The 27,150-nt window shown below is 44.6% G+C and overlaps 1 long non-coding RNA gene across 1 annotated transcript in view; it reads right to left on the bottom strand.

Moving 5' to 3' along the window:
• Positions 1-2,333: 2,333 nt before the first annotated feature.
• Positions 2,334-27,150, bottom strand: part of LOC142814242 (uncharacterized) — a 68,630-nt gene continuing 43,813 nt past the window's right edge. The window contains exon 2 of the long non-coding RNA XR_012894879.1: positions 2,334-3,025. This is a non-coding gene — a long non-coding RNA (uncharacterized LOC142814242). The remainder of the gene's footprint in view (positions 3,026-27,150) is intronic.

Here is a 27,150-nt window from a genome sequence, read left to right as displayed (position 1 = left end):
ATTTTTGGAACATTATCAACCCCAACAATTTAGCGCATAACATTTCACTGTGCAATGCTGATGGCTCACGGGTTCCAGCTCAGCAGCGCTCTGACTTGATAAATTCTTACTTTTCCTCAGTCTTTACTAATGAGCCGTTGGGCAATATCCCCTTTGCCTCCAGGTATAACTTTCCCCAGATGCCATCCATCACCATAAATACTGAAGGTATCCTAAAACTTATAAACCAACTAAAAACATCGAGTGCCCCTGGTCCTGATAACATACCGGCAAAGCTACTAAAATCCACTGAAGCTATTTCTAGCCACATTCTGCAAATCATATTCTCTCACTACCTCTCCGAAAGTATCATACCTGCGGACTGGAGGGTAGCCAAGGTAACCAAAGTATTCGAATCAGGTGACCGTTCTAACCCATCTAATTATCGTCCTATTTCGTTGACATGCATTGCCTGCAAATGCCTCGAGCACATTATTTATTCGCACGTTGCCCACCACCTCGATAACAACGGGTTTTTCTTCAAAAATCAGCACGGCTTCCGACCTGGTTTGTTCTGCGAAACTCAGCTCTTTGAATTCACTGCCGACCTTCACCCAAATTTAGATTCTCTATTTCAAACTGACGTCATATACATAGACTTCTCTAAAGCCTTCGATCGTGTCGCTCATCCACGACTAATAACCAAACTCTGCTGTCTGAACTTGGACCCTTTAGCCCTGTCATGGATCCGATGCTTCCTATCACACCGATCTCAGTTCACTGACATTGCCGGTCTTCACTCCACTGCTGCTCCCATTACATCCGGTGTCCCTCAGGGGTCAGTACTCGGCCCCTTACTCTTCCTCATATATGTGAATGATTTAAAATCAGGAATTTCATCATCCATTCGATTATTTGCGGACGATTGCGTCCTTTATCGCCGAATAACCACCCCTGACGACCACGAAATTCTACAAAATGACCTATCCTTAATTGAAAACTGGTGTTCACTCTGGATGATGCAGATCAATGTTTCCAAATGCAAAGTCATGCGCGTATCTCGCAAATAGTCTAACTCGGAACACGTCTACAATTTAAACTCAACGACCTTGGCGTATGTTGATAGTTACCGATACCTTGGCGTGCTTATTTCTAACACTCTCACGTGGTCGGATCACATCACACACTTACTTGCTGACGCATCAAAGAAGCTTGGTTACATCCGAAGAACGTTATGCCTATCACCTCCCACAGTCCGTAAAATTGCGTACGTAACCTTCGTTCGTACGAAGCTCGAATACGCGTCGTCCATTTGGAGCCCTCACCAAACCTATCTGATTAATCTGTTGGAATCCGTTCAGAATAGGGCTGCCTGGTTCATTATGTCCAATTACGATCACTCATCAAGCATCACTTTTATAAAGGAGCCCTTAGATTTGCAGAATCTAGCTGACAGACGTATACTTTCTCGACTTTGTTTATTTCACAAATTATACTATTATTTTCCTCACTTGCGTGGTTCTCTCTTGCTTTCTCCCGCCCGCTATTCTCGCCGGCTATTTAATTCCAGAAGCCTCCAACGTCTTTTTGCTACGACCGTTGCATTCAATAAGTCATTTCTTCCTGTCGCCATCGAGGAATGGAATAACTTACCCGAAGTCATCGTCTCAGAGCGTGACTCGTGCGCATTCAAACAACTACTAACAGCTCACTCAAACTTGTAAGCCCATTAAAACTCTACCACTGTCACTGTATTTCGCGCTCTTGTATGTGTATATTTTGTGCGCGCATGTTTTTATACTTGTATAAGTACATTTTCTGTGCGTCTGTTCTCGGATCCTGCAAAAGTATTGCTCGTGTGTTTGTACAACTTTCTATTTTTTTCTTTGTTTTTGTATTTAGAAAAATGTCCCCCCCCTCTTATGTAATGCCCCTAATGGGCTCTTAATGGTCAAATAAATGATGATGATGAACGTGCAGCACAGTCACAGCGAAAGCATGAAGAGCAAACTTTTGAGAGCATTTTCAAGCACTATTCGGGTAAATGCTAGGAGCACCTTGCTGGGTACCCGCTACGTCATAAAGATTCATAATTTCTGTATAGCAGGCGGGCTTTCATCGTGCTATCCTTCGTCATTATTCGGAGAAGTGTGGTGTCCGCTAAAAACTTGCAACAAATATTGTGCGAAATTCGTGTTGCATGCAGTGGCTGACGACGATCAAGAATTATGCCTGAAGTGGAATTGCGACATCATGTCCGCCTAAGGCAAGTTTTCGAACAAGTCCCAAGCAGAAGAGTGGCTCAGTGTTATAATGCAGGACTGGTACGCAGTGAACCCGGGTTGGAGCCCCACTGTGTTCTTAGTGTTCTTTATTTGAATTTTCTTTCTTATTTCGTGAGATAGAGGTTACTGACACCGGTGGCGGTGGCGGCACACAACCACGGCGCCATGCGTGACCCATGTTGTTATCTCATAACAGCTTTCAGTGTAAAAGTAACAAAACAGTGCCGACTATCGCACCACCACGTACCACAGAACAACACTGTCTGCAAACAATCACAGCTTGTCATTGAGTCCTGCTGCTCTAATAAATCGCAATGACACCCACATAGCGGCTCATGTTGAAGATTGAGTAGGCCAGGACTACAGATTTTTCTTCTCTGTGAGAGGATTCGGTGTTGAAGGGGGCGCACTCACAGAGAAGGTGCGTGAGTGCTTCACTGCGGCCGAAGACTTCACATGACACGCTATCAGCTACTCCGAAAATAAACTATTAAGCATTTCAAATGGCCACTCTAATGCACAGAGGGGCCAGCAGGGTACAGTCACATTGTGACAGCCAGAACGAGATCCATAGTTTCAGATTGGTGTACGAGGTATGCCGGCAACATTTGATGACGAGGTAGCACTCGAACTTTTTCTGCGGTGGTGGATCTTGAAAGGGGAACAGCGACACTGCTGATGTAGTCATGGGCGGATCGGTCCGCTGCGTCTGCTTCGCCCGTTCCCTGAATGCCTGAGGACGCTGCCTTCTCTCACGGACACTGTGGATACATGTCAATAAGGAGCAAAATGATCCGTTTTATGTTCCTTTTACAAAAACACAAATTGTCACAATTCATCGGGATTCGTCTATTCAGGCATGTCTCATAACTGTATTCTGCTATCTATCTATCTATCTATCTATCTATCTATCTATCTATCTATCTATCTATCTATCTATCTATCTATCTATCTATCTATCTATCTATCTATCTATCTATCTATCTATCTATCTATCTATCTATCTATCTATCTATCTATCTATCTATCTATCTATCCACCTATCTATCTATCTATCTATCTATCTATCTATCTATCTATCTATCTATCTATCTATCTATCTATCTATCTATCTATCTAGCTAGCTAGCTAGCTAGCTAGCTAGCTAGCAGCTTACATCTGGGTGTTCTCGTGATCATCCCCTTGACTTTGCGTAAACAAAATTAGTATGGGAGGGTAAGAAGGTTTGACGATTACGACTCGCTAGTCATGACATGATTAATGTCACCGTCACGTCGCGTACGTCGTCAAACACTTTCCACCAGACAGAGGCACATACCCGCCAGCGGGTGACACTGGTGTGCGGGAATGTGCCATAGCTGATTGACACTTCATATCTACTCAGGAACGGCGAAAACACGCATGGAAAATTTTAATGCGTGAGCGTTAAGAAACAGCTGACATTGGTTGCGTTGGCCCGACAAATGTACAAAAAAATGTCAAGGTCCCAGCAGGAATCCAACCCCGACATTCTACATGGCAACCAAGTATTCTACCCAGAGAGAGAGAGAGAGAGAGAGAGAGAGAGAGAGAGAGAGAGAGAAATAAATAAAAGGAAGAGACAGGGAGGTTAATTTAGATGAACTGGTTTGCTACCGTGTATGGGGGTGGGGAAAAGGGTCGGAAAGAGGATAGATATAAAGAGATATAAAATAAATTAGAAAAAAAAACCACATGCGCACACATTGAGGGAGTTCAGGTCACAGTCGTTTGGACAGGCCGGTTGAACGCAAGAAGCGCAGGAGCACCTGCACAGCCTTCTTCTGTGACATAAAGTCCTGTAGGCAGCGCAGGATTTTTTCTTCCGAAAGAGGCTGGTTGTCCAGTTCTTCTAGTGCCTTGCAGAGTGACTGTCTTTGTGAGCAGTATTGTGGGCATTCACACTGAATGTGCCAAGTCGTTTCATGACTGCCACAATGGTCACATGCAGCAGTGTCACCCATTCCTATGCGAAACGCGTACGCATTGGTAAATGCGACGCCCAACCATAATCTGCACAACATAGTCATAGTAGCGTCTCGTCGGCGTGATTCCGGAGGAATTCGAAGACTGAGAGTTGGGTCTAAAGTACCTAACCGGGCATGTATGAAATGTGACACTTTCCATTGTGACGTGGTGCACTTGCGAGCAAGCATGCGGAGTTTCCGTGCAGCGTCAGTTCTGGAAAGCGGAATTGATATTTCATCGCTTTCAGTATGGGCAGAACGGGCAGCTCGATCGGCCCGTTCATTGCCAATGATTCTACAATAACTTGAAGGCCACTGAAAGGCTATTTCATGACCTTTCTTAATGAATTGGTGAGTTTTTTCTGCAATCTCAAATACCAGCTGTTCGTATGGGCCGTGGCGTAAAGGTGATAGAAGGGATTGCAGTGCCACCTTTGAGTCACTGAAAATTGTCCATTTTTGTGGCTGTCAATCGCTAATGAATTGCAATGCGGCACGAAGAGCTGTGAGCTCTGCTTCCGTTGATGTCGTAATGTGGGAGGTCTTGAATTTTCTTGTCGTGTCTTTTATTGGTATAACAAATGTTGCTGTTGAACTCTTCTGTAAAACAGAGCCATCGGTGTATACGTGTATACAGCCTTGATACGTCTCGTATAACAAGAGCAGAGCAAGCTGTCCTAAGAGCAGGTGACGACATATCTGCTTTTTTCTGGATGCCTGGTATAGTTAGCCTGATGTTAGCCTGAGTCAGGCAGCAGGAGGAGTCGAAGACCTGGCGGCGGTTGTGAAGCATGTTGGCAAAGAATCGCGATATGTGGTGACCGTTTGGCAAAATGATGAACGTGGTCTGTCTGCTGGTAAAGAGGCTAGGTGGTGGCAGGGTGTCCGAGCAATATGCCTTATATGTGTCCTGAGTGCCTCAACGTCGATATGTGTCGTGATGAGGTGGTCACCGGCGATAGCTATAGTAGCGATTGTCGACACACTACGAGGCAAGCCGAGGCAAATCCGGACTGCCTGGGACTAAACACTCTGTAGCGTTCGAAGGCTTGTTTCGCTTGCATTGGTCAATGCCGGTAAACTGTACCGCAGGAAATTAAGAAAAAGTACTCTGTACAGCTGTAGCATTGCACTGGGAGACATTCCCCAAGTCTTCCCTGCAAAGAACTTCAGTATTTTACAGATATTCATTAACCGTTTCTTCATGTACGAAACGTGATCGCTCCACGATTGATTCCTGTCAATTATGACGCCCAAAAACTTGTGCGATCGAACGTATGGTACAGTTTGACCAATGATTCTTATAGTGTACTTATCCATAGGCTTTCGTGTAAAAGCTACGTACGAGGGCGCATTTCTCGGAAGAAATTTCCAAGCCTCGATTTCGGAGGTAGCGTAATGTTTCAGTGGCGGCTTTTTGAATTCTCCCTCGTAACTGCAAGCGTGTTACAGCCGATGCCCAAACGCAAATATCATCTGCGTACATTGATAGCCTGACTGTGCTTAGCAGATGCTCAGTGAGAGCAATTAACGTAAGATTGAACAGCACAGGGCTGAGTACGCCACCCTAGGAGACGCCACGGTGGCTGTAATGTGGAGAGGTTGGACCGTCTTCAGTGCTCACAAAGGAGGATCGCATTGACAAATAACTACGTATCCATCGATACATTCGACCACCTCCTATATCTTTGAGAGCGGTGAGAACAGCTTCATGCGTAACGTTGTCATACGCCCCTTTGATGTCTAGGAACAAAGATGCGCAGAGACGCTTACGGCTTATCTCGTGTTGGACATAAGTGACCAGGTCGACTACGTTGTCAATCGATGCTCGACTACGCCGAAATCCTGCCATGACATCTGGGGAGATGTTGTTACACTCTAAGAACCACTCCAGGCGTCCCAGGATCATCCTCTCCATAACTTCGCCTACACAACTGGCCAATGCGATCGGACGATAAGATGAGAGCTCCAACGGTGACTTGCCTGGCTTCAGAAGTGGAACTAGGCGACTTGTCTTCCAGCTTGTCGGGAGCGTTCCATCTTGCCAAGATTTGTTGTACAACTCCAAAGGGAGGATTCTCGCGCGTTCACACAGATGACACAAGGCCTTATAAGAAATTCTATCGGGCCCTGGTGCCGACGTGCGTCCACACAAAGCTAGTGCTGCTCTGAGCTCCACGATGGAAAAAAGCATATTGATGCGGGAATCCAGTGTTTGTGGACAGTTAGTCGAGGGCAATAGACTATTGGGCACTGCGAATGGCCCAGATACTCTGGCATAGAAGTCTTCTGCCACGTCAATGCTGCGTCTCTGTTCAGAATGTGCGAGAGCCCTGAATGGTAACCACTGAGTGGGTTTTGTGCGGAGACCTCGTACCGTCTTTCACAATTGGGATAAAGGTTTCGTGGGTCAAGTGACTCACAAAAAGCAGTGCAACGTTGTGACTCGAGTTTATTTATCCGGCGCTGAAACTTCTTTTGTATACTTCGAGCAATCCGTAAGTATTCTAAAGCCCCCGTGCGTCGATATCTTCGTTCAGCACGCCGTCGGATCGCTCGAAGTCGTTCTAGCGCGATGTCAAATTCCGTTACTCTGGGAGAGCAGGTGAGGGTACACGTAGTATCGTGTATTGTGCTTTTAATTATCTCCTCTATGTTGAGGGATATGTTTGATTCACATTGCTCTTCCATGCGAGACTGGAATTTCAACCAGTCCACTCTCTGAACACTATCGCGTATCTTAGCATGGGACAATCCTTCGATTTTGACGTAAGTGGGAATGTGGTCACTTCCATGCGTTTCTATGTCTGGAAACCACTCAGCATGCCTCACGAGGCCTCGTGAGACAAAGACCAGGTCAAGATAGCTGATATACCTTGAACCACGTAGGAACGTTGGACTGCCATCATTCAGCAAGAAAAGTTGGTTGTCGGAGGCGAAGGTCACCAACTTTCTCCCTCTAACATTGGTCTTCGAACTTCCCCAGATTGTATGATGGGCGTTGAAGTCGCCAATTATAATGCATGGGTGAGAAGTTGCTGACAGGATACCTTGTAGTCTTGTATGGTCGAAACGGCTTGACGGAGAGGTAGGCACCCACAACCGTGATGGTAAGTCTCCTTTTCACTGTTATACTCATATATTGTTTGTCGTCGTGGGGTGACACTGGATGATGAATGTAGGTGAGGTCACGGCGAATAAACATCAGAACTTTGCTATTGTCCGCACTTGTAGATGACATGAATGACTCATAACCAGAAAGTCTGATTTCTTTCTGCAAATTTGGCTCGCAGATGACAATGATGGGGAACATTTATTGGTGTACATGAACCGACGAAAATCGGCGATGCGTGACCTCAGTCCCCGGGCATTCCATTGAATAATCGCTGCCTTTCGGACCTCTCCTCTGAAAGACAGTGGCTGGTGAGCCATTATTTACTCAAGCGCTGCGAGTACTGGACTCAAAGCGTCCAGTATTTGCAATGCCCTTCTTGCTGACGGTGCGTGCATGTTGCTTAACAACAAGCGGATGGCGTTAATTAAAGGTCGCAAAAGAGCTATCACTTGCTGATCTGTGTTCCGCAAGTCCTCCAGTGCAGCAGCTTGCTCTGAAGAAGACGGCTTCTGCTGTGGCTCTTCTGAGCGTTGTGTACGCGTAAGTGGAGGCCACTCTTCTGTATAGACTGGTCTGCCCCTTTGCTTTTTTCTAACGTCCATGTTTGCCGTGCTGTAAACTGCAGCTGGCGATCTTTCCTGATGCGGCGACTTATTGGCGCTGTCCGACGTTAAGACCTTCGACGGCGACGTCGTCTTCGCCGGATTTTCTCAGCAGCTTCTTTGTGGGTTGAGCTGTCTCGTACCATTTTGCTTCAGAATAGAAAATTCTTTCTTTATGTGCGGACATTCTTTCGAAGAAGCCTTGTGAGCACCCTGACAGTTAGGACACTTCAGTGTGGTAGCGCTACAGTTGTCTTCCGCATGTGGTTCGGCGCACCGGGGGCACGCTGCGGAGCTCCTGCAAACACCCTTTACATGGCCGATCTTCTGACAATTGAAGCATTGCACGGGTTTAGGAATGAACGGTCGAACTTGTTGACGAAAGTGGCCAACCTTCACGTATGCGGGAAGACAGTCACCTTTGAACGTTACTCTCACACAGCGTGTGTTACCAAGCCATCCAACGCTGACAATGACGTTGTCTCGACTCGCTGGTTTTATAAGTTTTGGAAGGTCTGCGTTTGGGATTTCCGTGTTAATATCGTAAATGACTCCTGATGTGGTCGCTCCATCGGCTGGTATGATGGACCTAACTGCAATGTTTACCAGTTGTGTTACTTGTTGCAGCGTGCTTAGCGCATTCGGGTGCAGCACATTGACAGCCAGGATGTTTCTTCTTGTATTAAGCCGTACGTCTTCAATCTCGTTGGGCACAGTGTTCTCAGAATAGAGCGAAAGCGCTTGCCTGTTCAGAACACGCAGACTTTAGGTAGCGTTCTTTGGCACGAACAGGATGGAATGGGGCCATCGCTAGGGCACCGTTTTCACGGTGACTGTTCCTGTACTTGACACCGGCGATGGATTGATGATCCGTCGCTTGGCCTTGCGGTGCAGGACAGGTTAAAAGGCGTCGTCTGAGGACTCGTCGCAAGATGCGGAGTACAGCTCAGTGTCATCGCTCTCACTGGATGTGTTTCCTCGCTTCCTTGAGGTAGTGGCTGCGGTCGAACCGGAGTCAGACGTCACCTCGTAAGGTTGTACATCCATTACCGCAACGTACGGGGCAATACATACCACAATTGCAGCGAAATGTCCAGAAAAGCACTGAGACGAGTGAGATGTGTTCTTCAAAGAATCACTTTGTCTTCCTCTTCTTGTTCTACCCAAGAAAAATTACTGGAGTGGAAGCTCCCGCAATGCCTTGCCAGCAGAAGTGAAGCCACTTTTTGTCACTGCCAAGATGGTGAAAACATGCTTTTTTTATAGTGCCCACTTAAAGATGAAGTTGCTTTGATAAGTTATGTAAATGCTATGTTAGTGCTATATTAAAAGATGGTTGTTCCCGACGAAATAACAAACAGAAACGAGTATGGATGACTGAATCTTCAAAGAACTTTGCTTCCAATCAGAGGCTCACAAAGGTAAATTAGTAACTGTAAGACGCACTTTGAGCACTATCTGACCCAAGAAAGTTCCCACATTAAACTCGTTGGGCACTCGAGGGAAACGCTTCGTTTGCTTTTGCATGGCCCGCATGGGAACAGAACGCGGGCTGTTTGCAAGACTCGTCTTTACAGTAACCTTGTACTTACTATGGCGGCGATGCTATTTAGCGGAAGTACGGCACAAGCCGCGTAGAGGCGCCTATCCCGCACTACAGAAAATACGGCTCATTGTGTGGAATTACCTAGATCAGCAGCTGGAAACGCACGGCGAAGAGGCCTTCTTTCGACGATGGAACAAATGTTTCTTCAAAGTAAGAGAGGGACAGCTGAGGTCTCCAGTTGTCCCGTACTAGCCATGCGCCCACTGTAGTACGCATGCATAAGTGTTATCCTGTAAAATGTGATTAACTTGATTCATTTTAATTTTACTTTGATTTGTAACATTTGGATACACAGGGATCAAATAATTTTTGGTGTCCATTTGTAAGATGTATAAACTGTCTTTACTTGTTTTCAATGATTCGTTTGCGTACGTACAAGTTAAGTGTACAATAAACTTCGTTCTTTTTAATCGCGGAACGGTGATAATTTATCATGCCCCTAGTAAGATGGTCGCCCCAGCCGCCATCTTGCCAGAGGAACGGCTTTACTTTTGCGCAATCATTTCCACTTAAGCAATTTTTTTAATCCTCCTTAAGTCTACCACAGAGCCATGCCAGGTCTCGCAACTTCTTATCAAATACACCGTAATGTCCGGGAGGCGTCAATTAGAGATGAAGTTATGACTATCAAATTTTATAAACATTACATATGTACTCCTACGGTACAGTGGTCCCGTCAGGTTTAGATCAACTGTAGTTAAGCGCAATGCACTGTAGGTGATTGACAGGTTATATCAACCAAAAATAGCGGAGCATCTCGCTGAATGGAACAACGATGGGACGCGAAGTAGCAGCTGTGCGCTCGGCGTCAACCCTGTTGAAATGGGCGCCAACGCGCGTGCTAGAAGAACGGTTTGAAGCGAAACTATGTTTGGCGTTTCTTCAAGTAAACGTTTCTTTGAAACGCAAGGACACGATAGGCGGGTTGGGTTTCGAGTAGGTTTTTTTAAAACATTTCGAAAGACTTTGTAGTCGTCGTTTCTTCAGAGTCAAGGCACGGGTGCTGGACTGTAGCAGGCGCGCGTTTCGCCTTGACTACCACGGCCTTGTGATTAATGAAGTGCACGCTGAGAGGCCCCTGCAGTTGCTGTGGCAACTGCTGGTGCTGCGGTGAGCGTGCTGCGGGTGAGAGAGAGTGTGACGTCAGCGCGCACCTCTGAGGGAAGCGTGTGAGGAGAGCGTGACGTCAACGCACAGCTGCGGCGTGACCCACTTGTCATCGCTCCGATGCCTGTGGCGAGAGGAACGCTTTGCGGCGCTTTCGTGCGGACGTACCTACGTGCGGCGTTCCACAGGTGAGTCAAAGAGCTGCTTCAAATTTAAAAAAAGCTTCAAACAAACCTTGATAATTTAACTAGGGTTAGGAAAAATCAGTGCATCCCCATAAAGTGAAGGACGACGAGTGGGCGAGGCTGTAGGTCCTAAGGCTCATAATGTCCACATTGAAGTCACAGACTAGCATGAAGGGCTGGCAGATGGATGGATGGACATTTGGACATAACAACGAACAGACGCACAGATGAACGTATGTACGGACGGTCGGACAGGCGGACGTATGTACGAACAGACGGACACGTGGAGGTATACACAGATGCACACGTACGAAGGCCCAGATAGACGGACGGACAGATAGATGTATGTGCAGATGGACAGGTTTAAGGCACGGATGATCATGTATCGTGCTGTCGTTACGCATAAAGTGAGTTGTTTACGCACATGTTTTCGTTTTTTTTTTCATTGTGTGGTTCTCAGTGTCGGTTTGGGATTTGTGGGGTGTGATGGACGCCAACTAGGTGAGTCTTAAAGCTTCCTCCCAGAAGCTGGCATAGGCAGCGTTCACCCAACGAATACATTGAATAAATATCATAATCTACGCAGGAATCGAACCACAGCATGCTGCGTGGCAATCAAGCGTTCTACCACAGAGCCACACCAGGTCTCCCAACTGCTTTTCAATAAGACCATAACGTTCATGAAATGGCAATCGTGGTTGTAGTGCTGGCTATTAAATCGTGTAAACAGTACATATTGTCACGTGCGTCCCGCGAAAAAGACGAAGGCGACAGCGCATACGCGCTTCTGCACGCCTTAATGCAGAACGCAACAACGATAAAGACGAGGAACTCTCTCGCGCGCGTGGTTAATAAAAAGACCGACCCGCTGCTGTTTTCTCAGCGTCTTCAAGTACGACCTCTGTCTTGACGCCGTGACAATATATACATATCATACAGCTGTCATGTCGGGTTAATGGCGATTGTACTGAAGCGCATGCATTCCACTGAAGATCATTTATATATAGCAGGGTCCTGGGCTACCATCCTTGTTGCAGGCGCAAATCAGTTTACCGCTTCTGGTATTGCTAATACCCATGTTTTTGCTATCGTTACGCAGCAATAAACATGCGAATGTTTAACATATCTCTGTGCGTTAAACATTTGCACACATTTGGATCATTTCGTTACGTTTTGCTCAATAAAAAAAGAAATGCAACACCGCCACTTTCCCTCCGCATGCTTCCTATAACATCGATGACCACGGTACGTTGGATCTGTCGAATATTTCTTTCTACCTGTGCAGGTTTTTGTTTCTGGGCACCAGCTTGATTTAAGTGTTTAACACAATTATATAGTACCATATATAGTTATGACTTTATAATATCATATTTTTATTGTGCCCTCGAAAGTATTAACGCCTGTAAGCTGTAAATACGATTCCGGCACTTTAGTTCTGGCAACTCGCAGCTAAAATTTATGCTACTCATTTTCTATTATTTTGTAGCAAGAAAACGAAGTTTGTCAGAAAGTGGCTATTTTTTAGTTTCTTGCTTATGCGAACGTCTTCATTGCTTATCGTTCATATGTCGAGGCATAACGGCTTTCGCTGAAGACCGTTATGCCTCTTAAATATTTTTCACTGAAGGCACGGTGCATCAGGCTTCCCGTTAAGCAAACATTCTTCATCATCTGGCGTTCGTGCAAGCGAGGTGAGATTGGCTTAGCGCAAGTCCACAAGGATGACTTCTTCACGTTTCCATTCACTTCGTTGCCTACCAGTGAGAGACCGGGACCATCCCATTTCCTCTGTAACCTAGTTAGGAGAAAGACATCGAAGAGTGTTGAATCGAATATGTGTACAGTGCACAAAGCTGTACCGCGAAGCAAACAAATTCTGAAACGAAAGATGCTCATCGCTGAGTCAGGAACTGGCTCGAGCCATTTTTCTCACTTCGAAACTAAACAACACCGTTACGACTATGTGTGCGTAAATTCGTTTGCGGTTCGCCGTAAATGTAGGTGCCTTTGAGGGCAGCGTGGCTTCTTGTGCATGCTGCATACAGGTCAGCGAAAACAAGCTGGCGCCAGGAACGCAGGCTGTGCCAATGGTTATGAGAAAATTGATATTACAAAGTCGGGATTTCCATATTCGGCGTATGTACTTTCGCTTATTCTTGTCTCATGGCCAAACCACAATACACCACATTCTTCTTTCGCCGGAGCAATCACAGTGATGGGAAATTGATGGAGGCGTAAAAATTATTCCTCCGCAAGAAAAAGCGACAGAAGCTGATTTCACTTGAGACAATCCTCGTCCATTCTTTTTTTCTCACCTTAACAAAGAATTGATCCCACAGACAACTGAATTCGGTGTATATTGCCATAACCTTAAAAAAAGGAAAGAAATGAAAAAGAAAATTAAGGCAGCTGAGAAGTAGAGGAGCTAATTCTGAAGAGCGTTGCGGGGTTGCCTTAATTTTTCGTATTTATTTTTCTCTTTATTTCTGTTTTTCTATTAATTTTATTTTCTATATTTCTTCTTTTGGTCTCGTTGCATGTTATTTATCTTTTTTATACGTCGCTTTCTTTCTATTCTTTTCTCTCTCTTTACGTATTTATTTCGACGCATTCTGGTACCTCTTATGTATTTACTTTCTTACCGAACTTCACTCTTTCTCTTTCTATCTTTGTCTTTCTCTTTCCTTTTTTCCTCCCCTCTCTTTGTACTCATTTTCCTGTCCATCCGAGTGTTTGTATCTCACACCAGACTGATTGGCACCCTTGTTCTGAGAACCAAACAGACGATGAAGAGGAGGATGAAGAGAACACGTGCAGGACAAGCTTTTGCGCTCGTGATGATCATAATTCTTTACATGACCGACAGAGTTTCTCCTCGCAAAAAAAAAAATTTCATTTTTACTCAGCATTGGTGCTTATCAAGCATTGTTGCGCCTAACCAACTGCGTTTTTTGGTTAACCAAACAAGTAGTGATTTGCTAAAATGCTGCGCTGTGAAAACAGCATTGATACAAGAAGGGAAACCCACATGATTACTAAGTTGTTGATGATATGTGATACATACTCCATATACGTGCATATACTACGCCCTTGTAGGTGATCCTAAAGCAAATGCACGACTTTATGAAAGAGCCCATATTTGCATGTATGCTCTGTATTTGCAAAAGATTGCCAACCATGAACAGAGTTGATTGCGATCATTTGGCCTAAACGAACTCCAACATCGTGTATTATCCTACCAATGTTATTATCTTTTGAATTTCTAGTGTACTGCTCTGAGAAATGTACCACTGAGACCAGTAATACACATTCGCTTAATCATTGGTTACGCTGTTCCGTCGCAAGTGTGTCTCAAGTGCCACATTATTCTTAGACTAGTTTCTGTTGTTCTCAGGGATTCGAGTAAGCGAATGCTCTGTGTCATAAAAGGTATCACTTAGAAGACGCTGACTGAGGGTGCATAAATATGAACGGCAGCACAGCATGCTTTTAGAGGCTTCACGATGCCATAAGAAAAGATATACATCGTGGCTGTATTATGCACATAACTATTGCGCGTTGGCGCGTGCTATAGTTGGTATATCTGTAAAGCTTAAAGGTACATTAAAGTCAAATAACAATTTACGTCACAGTAAAAGCTCAATGTATGACAACACCTAAAACGACAATATTATCAACGACAGTGCCCTATTTACTGAGAAACTAAGGTAAATGCACAAGAACACAAGCGTCGCAGTAGGACATCTTCAAAATGATCTCGATAACATCAGACGAACCGCTTATGATTATTCACTAGTAATCGATCATACTGCACTAAATAAAGAACTTTCCGTGCACCATGATACGCAAAAAAATGCTGCTTGTTCGTTTCTATTTGATTCATGAAAAAAAAAAAGAACCACCAGACGTTACAATGAGGAATGGCGCGAGTGGTTCAAAAATTCAATTTTCGCGTGGTTACACGGCACAGGTGGGGCCATCTATCGGTACACCGTTGAAACAAAAGCGTCTGCAATCTCGGAGGCAATAGAAAAAAATTGATCAATGGCCGTTTTTGCTGCTGTGGCTCTCCCTGCTTTCGGTATGCTGTTACTAGCGCAGTAAATACCAGGCAACGTTGTGCATGGCAACAATGACGTGAGACGGACCGGTGGGTCCGCTTTTTGAGGCGGGTAATTTGAAGCACGCTAACCCGAAGCGGACCACTAAAACGTGATTTTATTTCAAAATATGCCCTTCATTGGCACAAAAGTAACAATACGAGGTTCCTGGACCGCCATTTTAATAGCCTACTTAGACTTAATAGTTCAATTTAGTGTCCCTTTTGCTTTAATATATATATATATATATATATATATATATATATATATATATATATATATATATATATATATATATATATATATATATGGCAGTCGCGTGTCAAAGAAGCGTCACATCAACCACGACGTACTACATAACATGTCGTGGGTGATGTGACACTGCGGGAATATGTGCAGCACGTCCTCAAGTGTTGACCTAAGCTCGCTGTTGAGCCGTAGAAGTCGCGTCCTGAAAAATATACAACTTTGAAACAGCGCTGTGAACGTGTTCATTCTACAATATTCAGCCTTATAAATACTATAATGATGGTTTTTCGTGTGAATTTCGTAATCATATTGAGGATGGGTGCAAAAGCGAAGTGCACTGGCGCCAATGCAGTGTGAGTGTACATGTACGTACGTAAGCGTGTCTCTCTCTCGCTCTCTCTCTCACCCACACAGTAAAAGACATATGTGGTATTTTTTAAACGAGGGTGCACGCTAATGCGCAGAAGTTTTTGCGACCATCCCTAATATGATTAAGTAATTGAAGAGCCATACCACCATTATATCTAATATACCTATGTATACGCTGTATATTTGTTGTAATTGCATGCCAAGAATCCAAGTGCCTGCTGTGAAATTTAAACGTTTAGGCAATATTGTTTAAGGTGCTTCTAAAGTAAATCCTTTTGATGCAAATGATCGGTAGTTCAATAAGATTAACGAGGATAAAGGTAAAAAAAAATTGCATGAATTAGCTGAAGAATAAAGCACACGCTACGTACTTCCCACACGTGGCAATAACCAGTGATTAAACGAACATCCTTACCCCCCACGTGGTATATATAGCCCCCAAACAACCAAGATAACAACTTCAAAAGCAGCACTGTTGGTGGATCCCACACGCTATGAAAATCAGTGTAGGCAATATCATCCGTTATTTGCAACGAACACTGTCCGTAGTCGGGGCTCACTCGCGAATGAAGAGGTTTTACGCAGATATGGGCCGCTTCATGATGAGCTGCGCCTACAGTAAATTTACCTCTGAGCGAGCACGGTGTTCTAAAGTGTAGGTTATTGTTTAATTAAGCGAAACGATGTGCAGCCATTCCAGCGGTTACCACGTCCTATTACCGTTACTGTTTATGTTTTACTGTTCAGGTAGACAATGCTGGGAAAAAACGGTGCCTAACAAGTGCAACAGCCATTTCGTTGTGAGTGCTGTTTACGAACCACCATGTGGTGCTTTCACGCAATTTACAGGTTACTCGAGGCCAATGGTGCAAATCTGCAAAAAGTTCTCGTTAAAAAGACTTGCATATGAGAGCACCTGCATTAATTCTGAGCCCTGTCAGCAGCTCTTGTGATGTATTATTTGCATAAAGAATGTGTGCTACGCTTTCAAGAATTCACAGCAGCATGAATTAATGTGCAAGTTTTGAGCTACAAATGACGCAAATAAAGTATATACTCTATTGCATAAGAATGCCAGCCCAGTGTGAAACTATACACATGCTGCAGCGTAAACTAGACCTTCGAGAACAGAAAAGAGGCGTGGTCCTGGCACGTGGCATATTTTGGTTGAATCAGGCCCAACATGCGTTTCTCGTATCTCCAATGAAACCTCTGCAGTTTTCACTGCTGCATAAACTTTCTCTGATGAAGGAAAGCGTAACGTTCGTTACATGCGACAACTTGAGCACGCATAGGCTTTCAAACAGCGTGCACGTATGTCATAAAGCATTTAAAAAAAAGGAGCAGCAGATTGGACCGGACATACAACACGGTTACTTCAACATCGAAACAGACAATGCTATAGATTCAAAACGCGGTTCATAATTCATCGTACTTATATATTCCAACGCAGCTGGAAGTTCGGGAGACGCGTCCGACAATAGATGAGAATCACGTCTAATTTTGGCGACATTGAATAAGAGGGGGGGGGGGGGGGTCTTAAGCAGTAGATTTAGCGCTGCACTGTATCAAGACGGAACAAATTTGAAATTTTGTAGGTCAAGAATGAGTAAGTAAATTAGCGCTAGTAAAGAAACTTATGTATCACACCAGTCATCTGCGCGAAAATGCTCTTGCCTTTTGTTTTATGTTTATCTCTAACATAATTGCTTTTTCTCCTGCTACGGGGATGTTGCTTACATTCTTCTCTTAACCGTCTCTTCAACGCTTACGAATTTCTTATGAAGTTTAATATGACGTTTGCGTACAGTTCGCTGTATATCAGGAGGGGCTGTGTAATGTAAGCTTGGCGGCTATCACTAAACGCAAGGATCCTAAGTATGCGTCATAAGATATTTACAAAGGATGAAACGATGCTTGGGCTGACATTTCAAGCAAAATTAAAGCGAAATAAAGTATCATGTAACGAGTATTTTCAATGTTGTAGAAAAACTAACATTCAGTGGCAGTTGGGGCAGTTTGTGTTTCAGCCATGAAGTTTTTTTTTTGTTTAAATTCTAGATTGATTAGCCTATTTCTTGTATGGCTGTCCCTGCAAGTCGCATAAAAACAATCACGTTTGCGTCAGCAGTGATCGAGGCTATATGTCGGCGGTGTTATGTAAAAAAAAAAATGCAGCGAAGCAATGCCTGATGAATTTTGTGTGAGAATCCTTGCTCCGTCATTTCGAAAGAAAAGGGAGCAACAACTGTGATTAAAAAGTACAACGAGATGGTAAACTAGTCGTGTCATAATATCAAATACATAACAATCTTTTCGGCAGGTTTGATATTGCCCGAAGTTTTTAACACGTAAGTGTTGTTTTATGCCGGGACCCATCAAGAATTCTATGGCGTACTTTTGTCCCGGAAGTGACATAAAAAATACGCACGATCAGAAAACAAAAAAAAAAAGTCACAGCATTGCCGCAAAGGCGAAGCAATGAACACGATAGCAACAAATTGGAAGTTCACGCGCAGAATGGCAAGCATATCAAAACGTGCCCCGCGTTTCTCGCGCATAAATGACGCACGAAACCCACTCACAGGTACAGAATAATGCAAATAAGCGTCTCAGTTGTTATTTCGCTGTGTCTGAAAAGCGCTCCCTTTTCGCAAACGGAGGCTGTGCAATGATTGCAGTGAACATTGTGCGCCCGGTAACTACAAAAGAATCGTTCCGCCGAAACTCAAAGGCTAGCCAAGAGTACGATTCTCCCCACTGCAAGAGAAGGGCGCGCGATCGAACGTACACCCCTTTATTCTTTACGCAGGCCAAAGGGCGCGTGAGAGATGGGAGCTGCAGCGCGCTCTATGCGCCATCTTGCTGTTAATGCTGAATACACGATAGTTTCTCCCCTAGATGGCCGCCAACACTGGTAAAAGGGAGATATGAATAGCTTGCCGTTCGAACGTTGATGGATGTACTTCTCGGTGGTCCACTAGTTAACACCTCGCATTCACGGCCCGGAGAATCCACGTTTGATTTCACATGCCGGAGTCTTTGTTCAGGGATTTTCACTTGTGTTTTCATATATATATAGATACGTATACATATACCGTGCATGACATCGACGCCGACGTCAACGCCGGCGGCGAAATCTAGCCGAGAGTGTCCATGTAATTGCTATCGCAATAAAAATTCCCAGCATATCCACGGAGTAAATGATGTTGAGTGGAGTGAAGCGTGCCTCATTCTGTCTGTCTCTGTTTGTCTGTCTGGCGACAAGCACGAGCCGCCGCGGCCTTCCGCGCCTACCGCTCCGCTTCGTTTATGCCCCACCAAGAATCCGACTTAAGCCTGTTTCACATGCGAGTGATTTTTCTCCAAGAGCGGAGCGGCAGCCGCCGCGCCAGGCCAAAACAGGTTTTTACCGCGGCGACTAGACGCCCTTGTGAAATTCGCCAGAGTTGGAAAAATTCGCAGCGGCACAAGCGACAGAGCGACCAGTGACGTCGTTTGACACGTGACGACGTGGGTGGAGTCGAGAAGTTGACGCGCGCGCGGCGAGGAACTGGTTCCACAGAACAACTCGCTCCGACTGAGTAGCAGACGACATCCGTCCTCTCCCCGGCTCACAAATGTTTTGCACTGCTTTCAAAAAGTCGCTGATAGAAGTGTTGAAACGATCTCTTCTTTGGGACGTCAAGATGGAGGATTTCCGCAAGAACCATAAGAAGAGCATTTTTTTGGGAAGAAATTGCCGAAGTCGCATACTTCCATAAAGTAAACGTCGCGGCTTGAACTGGCCATGTTCACTCGAGAAGTCGAAGTGCAGCTGTTTTCCTTTCGTTGCTCTCGACGATGCTTTCGCCGTAGTGACAATCGCATGCGGTGCCTTTTTTATTTCAATAACATTATTACTACTTTCTTGTTTCTGTTTTTGCGTTTTCATCGAAAGTTATTCCCCCGTAGAGGAGCTGCATGGCACACCGTACTTCTATGTCGCAGCAATTGTTGCTGGCTTAAGAAATGATTACATTTGGTGTCGTGGTGCAAAGATGAAAGGCCTCACACGAACGAGAGAGCAAGGACGGCTTCTACGGTAGTGGACTTGAGAAGTAGCATTCCCCACAGGTCATTGAAAAGGAATTTCGTGATGTGACTCAACAAAGAAGGGGCGCGAAGCTTCCTGTCATGGTTCGGGGAAATAAGGCACTCATCAGGGGCCTTTATTTTTGTTCTCCCCTTCAACAACACCTCGATTTCTCACTAATACACTGGCTGACTTGTCCGCATCCTCTGCGACGCTTTTCTCGCAATGAGCGATTGCACCTAAGAGCGCTCAAGTTTGCAGGCTGTCGACAGGTCCTGCCACACTGGCATGCTGCTCTCCGTGACATTCAGTGCAGGAATGGGCGGCTGGCTAGGCGAAAATAGATGTTCGGTCGCGAGCACAACATACACTGCGTAGATAACGAAGAACAGCTGTTGATTTCAGGCACCAGGGCAGCAACACATGCCTAGAAACATGCATCTAAATTACATGGTTGAATGCTACCAATTGAATGTCACTATGTCCCGACAGCAAAGGTGTGTTGTGTGAAATGATGTGATACTTCGGCTTTCCTGCTCACCACCGCAGCATTTATGGATGCAAATGCAAGCTAAAGCAAGAATTGCTGCGTAGTCCCTTACCTGCGCCGTGCACAAGTGTATATACAGCAGTCAAAGAACCGGGACAACGAGCGTATCACGTATATTATGCTACCTGCCATTGATGAAACTCTTCATCCTGGAGTGCTTTACTGAATTATTGAAAAACCTAAGAGGCTTACTCTTTAGGGTGGAAGCATAGAAATTCGAGCGCCAGAAGAGATGTAGACCATTCAGAAAACCCCAATGAAGAATGTGTTCGCATGAGGCAAAGGGTGACCACAAACACTGCCGAAGCTTACTACTTAGTTTTTATAAAAACTCTTATTTTGACTCGAGCAAACAGCCACAAAAATTTAGGTATGCATTTTGTGAGTTGTGTATACTTGGCTGACAGAAACATTGTTCAGTGTCCCAATATTAAATAGCTGAAAGCAAAAGCTTTGAATCGGAGAAACATGAGAAGTGCTGCGAAAAACGCGCTCGCAGCTCTTAAGCATTCACCTAGCTGGAACAGCTGTATAATAAAACCATACAAGCAAACTTTTTTTTTCTCCATGGTCAGTTATATCAGTTATATGAGCGCGCAACAAGAATCATACGTGAAAAAGCCCGGACAAAACAAAAAGCAACTGCAAACTTAGCTTATTTGTTGTAAGATACATGTTAAAACTAGTTCAATTAGTGTACAGACGCGTAAAAGCCGAGCGGCTATTGATGATGAACCTTTTAGCACAGGGGCACCAAATGAAGCACACTTGGAGGAGAGCACGGCTTTCAGATACTACTGAAAACAGCGGTTGACCGGCGCCTTCCGCGGACAACACTGCCCGCTAGAGCGGCGGGCGTCGCGCAACAGCAGCGGCGCATGTGAAACGAACGCGCGTCCACGCGTCCTCCCGCCGCTCATCGCTGCGACCGCCGCCGCTCGTTCGCTCGCATGTGAAACAGGCTGAAAAACATGTGAAACAGGCGCACGTGAAACAGGAGACTGAGAGAGGCACTCGTTCCCCGCGCACCCAGGCACAGCCCGCGCAGCAGCCAATCAGAGAGTAATGGTACAGTGCCACCTAGAACATCCTCAATCAACTGCAGTTTGCATGAACTTCTATGAGATAGCGCCATATATTATGCTCTTTGGGAGACACTACCAGCTACGCCAGACGCGGGACAAGGTTAAACCAAGAAGAGCGCCGCTCCTAAGAGTTCCGTCATCGGCAATCGATCCCGTGACATCTAGGTCCACGGTAACAGATGCCGCACATGCTATCTGCTGCGCCATGATTACATATTCTGAACCCTAAAAAATATGCCTTTTATATCTACCATACTCCCTTTAGCGTTCTTGGTAAATTGCAGCAATACATCATGTCCGTAGCATCCGCAACCATGGGTCCACGGTAACAGATGCCACATATGCTATCTGCTGCGCCATGATTACATACTCTGAACACTAAAAGATATGCCTTTTATATCTACCATACACCCTTAGCGTTCTTGGTAAATTGCAGCAATGCATCATGCCCGTGGCATCCGCTCCCTCAACGCGTCTTTTGTAAGCGTCCGTCTCAGTCGGTGCATTTCTAATAAGAGTACGTGCAATTTCGTCAATGCCAAACACAACCCCAGGTGGCGACTTACCCCAAGTGTCGGTGTCAATGATGGCTTTCATTCATACGAAAAAAAAAAGTGGCCCCATGTCTGCATAGTTCACTGCAACTGCCGTTTTGCGTCTGGAGAGAGTGAATAAAGCGTCTATTTTATGTTCTGCGCGAGAAAATCAGTGAATTGTATTTTGGAGGTGAAGAGAGTCTCGATAATTGCAGCGAAGGCGAAAGAGCGCATCGAGGCACTTTAAGGAACGTTAGGCACAAGCGCTATCTGGCAGTTATCTTCGAAAATGAAGCAAGGCGTGTGTGCCTGTCTCGGAGGCGATAAGGTGTAGAACGCAAAGCGACGGGCAGGTGCCACCACCATGCCGCCTTAGCAAAGCGTTGGACACACTTGCCTTTTTTATCGTCACATTGCATTTTCAGCGCAGTGAAATAAACTCTATGGTACTCAGAATTACTTTTGTATGCCTTCTCTAATGCAAAGACACACATACAAAATATTGACGTGTTGTTTGGTACCTCAGATATGCGCAATAATTAATTTTTAATTGACAATCGCACAAGTATGAACGCTGAAACTACAGCAATATTGGTGGGCGCTGCGTATGGGGTTGGCCATTCGGGATATCATTTGAGGCCGTTTGGGGTATTGTTACGGCGGACAAACAGACAAATGTACAGACAGACAGACCAAAGTTTTGGCGCCGAAGTACTCAAAGAAAGAGTATCGTGTTCAAAATAGCTCTGCAACGCATACAGCGACGCCCCTGCTTATTCAGGATGTACTAATTGCGCGTTCGCTTACACTGTTCTCGCGCCAAATCGTGGCCAGCCCATGTACAAGACACAACGTGAATTCCCTCTAGATGGGCCGTGGCGTTCAATACTTGCCGCGAGCAGGCGACCTTAGTCCATGGTCGGTGTCCAATCAGTCACGTTATTCTGGTCGTCACATCGCTTTCTCTGGTTCCGAATTCACTTATATGAACACAACGTTTTTTTTATTATTCATGAATGTTTGTCGTCGGGATAAAGATGTATGATGAGCTTTAACGTGTATGTATCCACGCGCGCTAAGTGGTGTTATGGCTGTCTAACACCAATAGACATTGCGCAAAATCTCTTATATCAATGCACAGTGAACATTGAACAACTTCTATAAGGAGACATTTTACTTGCGTGCTTTTCTGATTCCTAGAACGGAGGGATCAAACATTTATTTTTGGGTATATAAATAAGGCGCGTCTGCTGCCCATACCTACATTGGTGTAGGGTGTCTCCTGCTTAAGTATAAGAGTATTACGAGCATTTTGACAGGCATCTCGAGGCTTAAATATTGTAAAAAAGACAATGTGAAATGAACGATGAATTATGCGAACTCTACAATATAAACACTCTCTTTTGAGAATGAAAATACATCAAAACATGTTAAAGAACGTTTACAACTAACTCGTTAAAAGGTGCATCCACAGAATCACTTTAAGTTCGCTAAAAGTTGTCAGAAACCGCTCATACGGCATTTAGTCATTCCAATGAATATCACTGACGACAGACCAATTAATTCTCTGTTCTTGGTTTTATCCCGTCTCCGCACTTGGTTCTGTGAAGGCTATGGTTTGCTTTTTATTTAGAGCATAAAAAAGAGAAAAGACTGGAGTACACGATATTAACACATTAAGCCGTGGAACCAGTTACTGCGACAACAGCTAACTAATACGCCGCTTCAGACACCATCACGTTCTGAAGAATAATACCATTCCTATTCATTTACACGTCCTTCCGCCTCAAGAGAGATTGAAGAAGAATCTTTCAGTTAGCGTTGCAGCTCTTTTCGGCCGAGCTGCAGTCTTGGACTTTGTATGGAAGTGTGTTCATGGGTGCTTTGTGCGTAAAGAGTGCCGTTTTAATTGCGAAACATTTTCGTGTTCACGCACCACAAAGTGAGAACTTTTCTGACGCGTACGCAGGAGTTTGGATCATTCAGAAATCTCGCAAATAGATGAAGATGGAAAACAAAAATTCAGTAACAACTTTCGCCACGTTTTGGTGGGACCTATTAATAACAGAGCTCATTATTTCATATTTTCCAGACTATTGCGCGATTAGAGAGACTTGCACAAAAAATGAAAAGAGAAGCTCTATAATACTTAAAAACCGTCAGGCCTGCACGGAAAGCGCCACAATCTCACAGCGAAAGCTGGAAGAGTGGCCCTTCAGTTGATTGATTGATATGTGGGGTTTAACGTCCCAAAACCACTATATAGGATTATGAAAGACACCGTAGTGGAGGGCTCTGGAAATTTAGACCACCTGGGGTTCTTTAACGGGCACCCAAATCTGAGCACATGGGCCTGCAACATTTCCGCCTCCATCGGAAATGCAGCCGCCGCAGCCGGGATTCGAACCCGCGACATACGGGTCAGCAGCCGAGTACCTTAGCCACTAGACCACCGCGGCGGGGCAGTGGCCCTTCAGAGGCTTATTAAGCACTCTTTAGGTAACTATTACGCACACTTGCAGGGTACCCACTACGCGAATAATCATTGTGTGCTAGGCAGGAATTCACTAATCACTATGCCACATTTCATGATTCTTCGGAGAAGCGTGGTACCTGCCGCACGTCTGCAAGGAACTGTGGGCAATTTTTCGTGCTGGGGCTGACAGCGTTGAAGAATTATGTCAGATCTTTTTGTATAATACCGCCACCGTTCCCCACAGCGGGTATGCTCCACAGTTAATAGGTGAAGAAGATTAGGCTTTTGAAAAAAGGTTGGAGCATTCAACAAACCAGTCGTAGGGCAATTCGCATTATATGACGCCAGGTGGTTCTGTCGTTGTTCTAAAACGCTTTATCCCGACACCAAGCCTGCCTAAGATCAGTTTGCAAAGGAGTTTCAAGCACGGGCGTGGCTCAGTGGTAGTATACCGGGCTGGCACGCATGGTACCGGGGTTTTAACCCCATTGTGTCCTTGTTGTTTTAAGGATGAAACTCCTCTTCTTCCTACCTTGTCAGGCGTAGCCGGCCGTATTTCACGAGCCGCGGTGGCTCATGCTCGTCGACAAGCCGACAGACGGAGGTTTTGCCCAATTCATCGACAGTCACTCCGTGGATATGCTGGTATTTGTTCGTTCAATAGGTTTCTTTTCTTGCTTCCTGAGAGAGTGGTTAGGGACCGGCGGTGGTGGTGGCTGCGGCGGACAACTGCGGCGCGCATGTGAACCGTGTTGTGATCTGATAATAGCTTTCGCTGTAAGAGAAAGGGTTGATCATGGCAACATTCATATTACGGTACTACCTATGAATTTCCCTGCAAATGAAATCATGACTACAAGAATCTCATAGAAATGTTCAACATAACGAAAGCAAAAAAAAAGAAAAAAAGAAGAAAAGAAAAGAAAAAAAGGAAGCAAGGAAGGAAGGAAGGAAGAAAGGAAGAAGGAAAGAAAGAGAGAGAGAAAGAAAGTAAAATGGAAAAAAAGGAAGAAAGAACGAAAAACAGAAAAAAGGAAAGAAAAAAAGACAGAAAGAAAGGAAAACAATTTCGTTTGTAACATTACAAAAGCGGTGGCAAGAGCGAAATTCACCAATGCCGGACCAATCGGTTCAAAGATTTGGCTGGAGCGAACACAGATTATGTGCAAAATTCTATGAATATATAGTTGAACTCAATGTGTGTTTCAAGTTTTTTATCTTACGCTGATTACAATCACATTCATGCCAATTACAAGAACAGTATTGATATATTAACCGGAAGTAAGTGAGAATTGAGAAAATGAAACGACAAATCAAGACTGAAAACATCTCACGACATTAACCTCACGGAAAAAGCAATGCAAAAGGACTTTAGTAATACAAAGCACATATCATTAACATTTCAGTTCTAGCCCATTTCGAGAACAATAAAAGAAATGAAAGAAGGCCAGCTATTTTCAGTTTTCCTTCAAATTAACAAAGACATTAAAATACTCTTAGTGAATGTATTGAATTCGGTCAATCCCAGACTGTTTAGCAATGCCCAAATTTGGTAGTTAATTTCTGTCTGTCATAATGAGTTCCTGTCCGCGTGTTTTGAATGACTGTCTTACGTATCAAATAAAATACCACACGTTGTACAGCACAGAATATCTGAAGGTCCCGTTGATTGCTTTTGAGACCATAAAGGGTCGACATACAAATTTCAGGTACCACGCAAATAGAAAGGCTGAAAGAACTTTTGTAGGAACGTGCAAGCGTCATTGTCAAGCAATTAATAATGAGATGCTGTACCCAGGACAACCAAGTATTGCGACCATGTTAATGAATTAACGAGATACCACGCTTTACAAAAGGGCTTCATCACTGGCGACCCATAGATAGGAGAAATGAATTTATTGTAGCTATAGAAGCGGCTCACCTTCCGCAATGACGGTTTTAGCGTTAAAAAAAAACGTCATTATTTTCGGCTCACGTTCTAATTTCTACTCTCCCCTCACGTCGGCTGAAACTGCACGGATTTTCCTTTTATTCATGTTTTTAACGTGTTCTCCATTTTACTTGCCAGTTTGAATTTTGTGGGCCCAAAGAGATGATGTACCAGGAAGTGATTAATTATGTGATCACTTTCGTTTTGCAACCTTGTATTTGCATTTTCTTCCCATGAAACAAAGGCGCCGTTCAGTTCAATACTTGTGGTGCAGTGGAAGCCAGGCAACCATGTAATCTGCGTCACGGACACAAATCTGCACATCAATCGTTCTTTTTCTCATTACCCATATCGTCGCAATTTGGTAGCGCAGTGAGTATGCGGTTGCACAGTTGTAAACAAAAACACGGGTGTGGTCTTGGCCGTGGATGCCACATGCCGATTAGACTTTGCTCAAAGAACTCTATATTATCTCGATTTGATGTTACCCATCACGGCTTGCCAGGCCACTTCTGTCATATAAAAACCCGGAATCGGCTTTCTTTTTACAAAGCAGTGCTTCGGTTAAAAGTTTACTTAAAGCACACACACACACAAATGTACACACGCACACACGCACCTACAGGCACATACACGCACATACACGCACACGCACGCAACAGCAGGAGTGGGCAACTCCGTCACATGGTTCATCGCTTTTTTCCCACCCCTATTCTATTATATTTTGTACTGGTGGGAAAGTAAGTGTTATTATCCTTATATTCAGAAAACATTGATGATGCTCAAATCATTACAGGCATTGCTCTGAATATGAATATGATCCTGAGACTTCTTCTTTGTGTCCTTTTAGAGGAACACGAGTAAGGACGATAGCAGGAGCCAGCTTTACCACGTTTCTATCATTTGCTATGGTGAG

The sequence above is a fragment of the Rhipicephalus microplus genome, chromosome 4 (genome assembly GCF_043290135.1).
Source record: "Rhipicephalus microplus isolate Deutch F79 chromosome 4, USDA_Rmic, whole genome shotgun sequence".
Classification (NCBI taxonomy): domain Eukaryota; kingdom Metazoa; phylum Arthropoda; class Arachnida; order Ixodida; family Ixodidae; genus Rhipicephalus; species Rhipicephalus microplus.
Note: the sequence above shows the minus strand (reverse complement) of the source record. Positions and strands in the feature narration are given on the sequence as shown.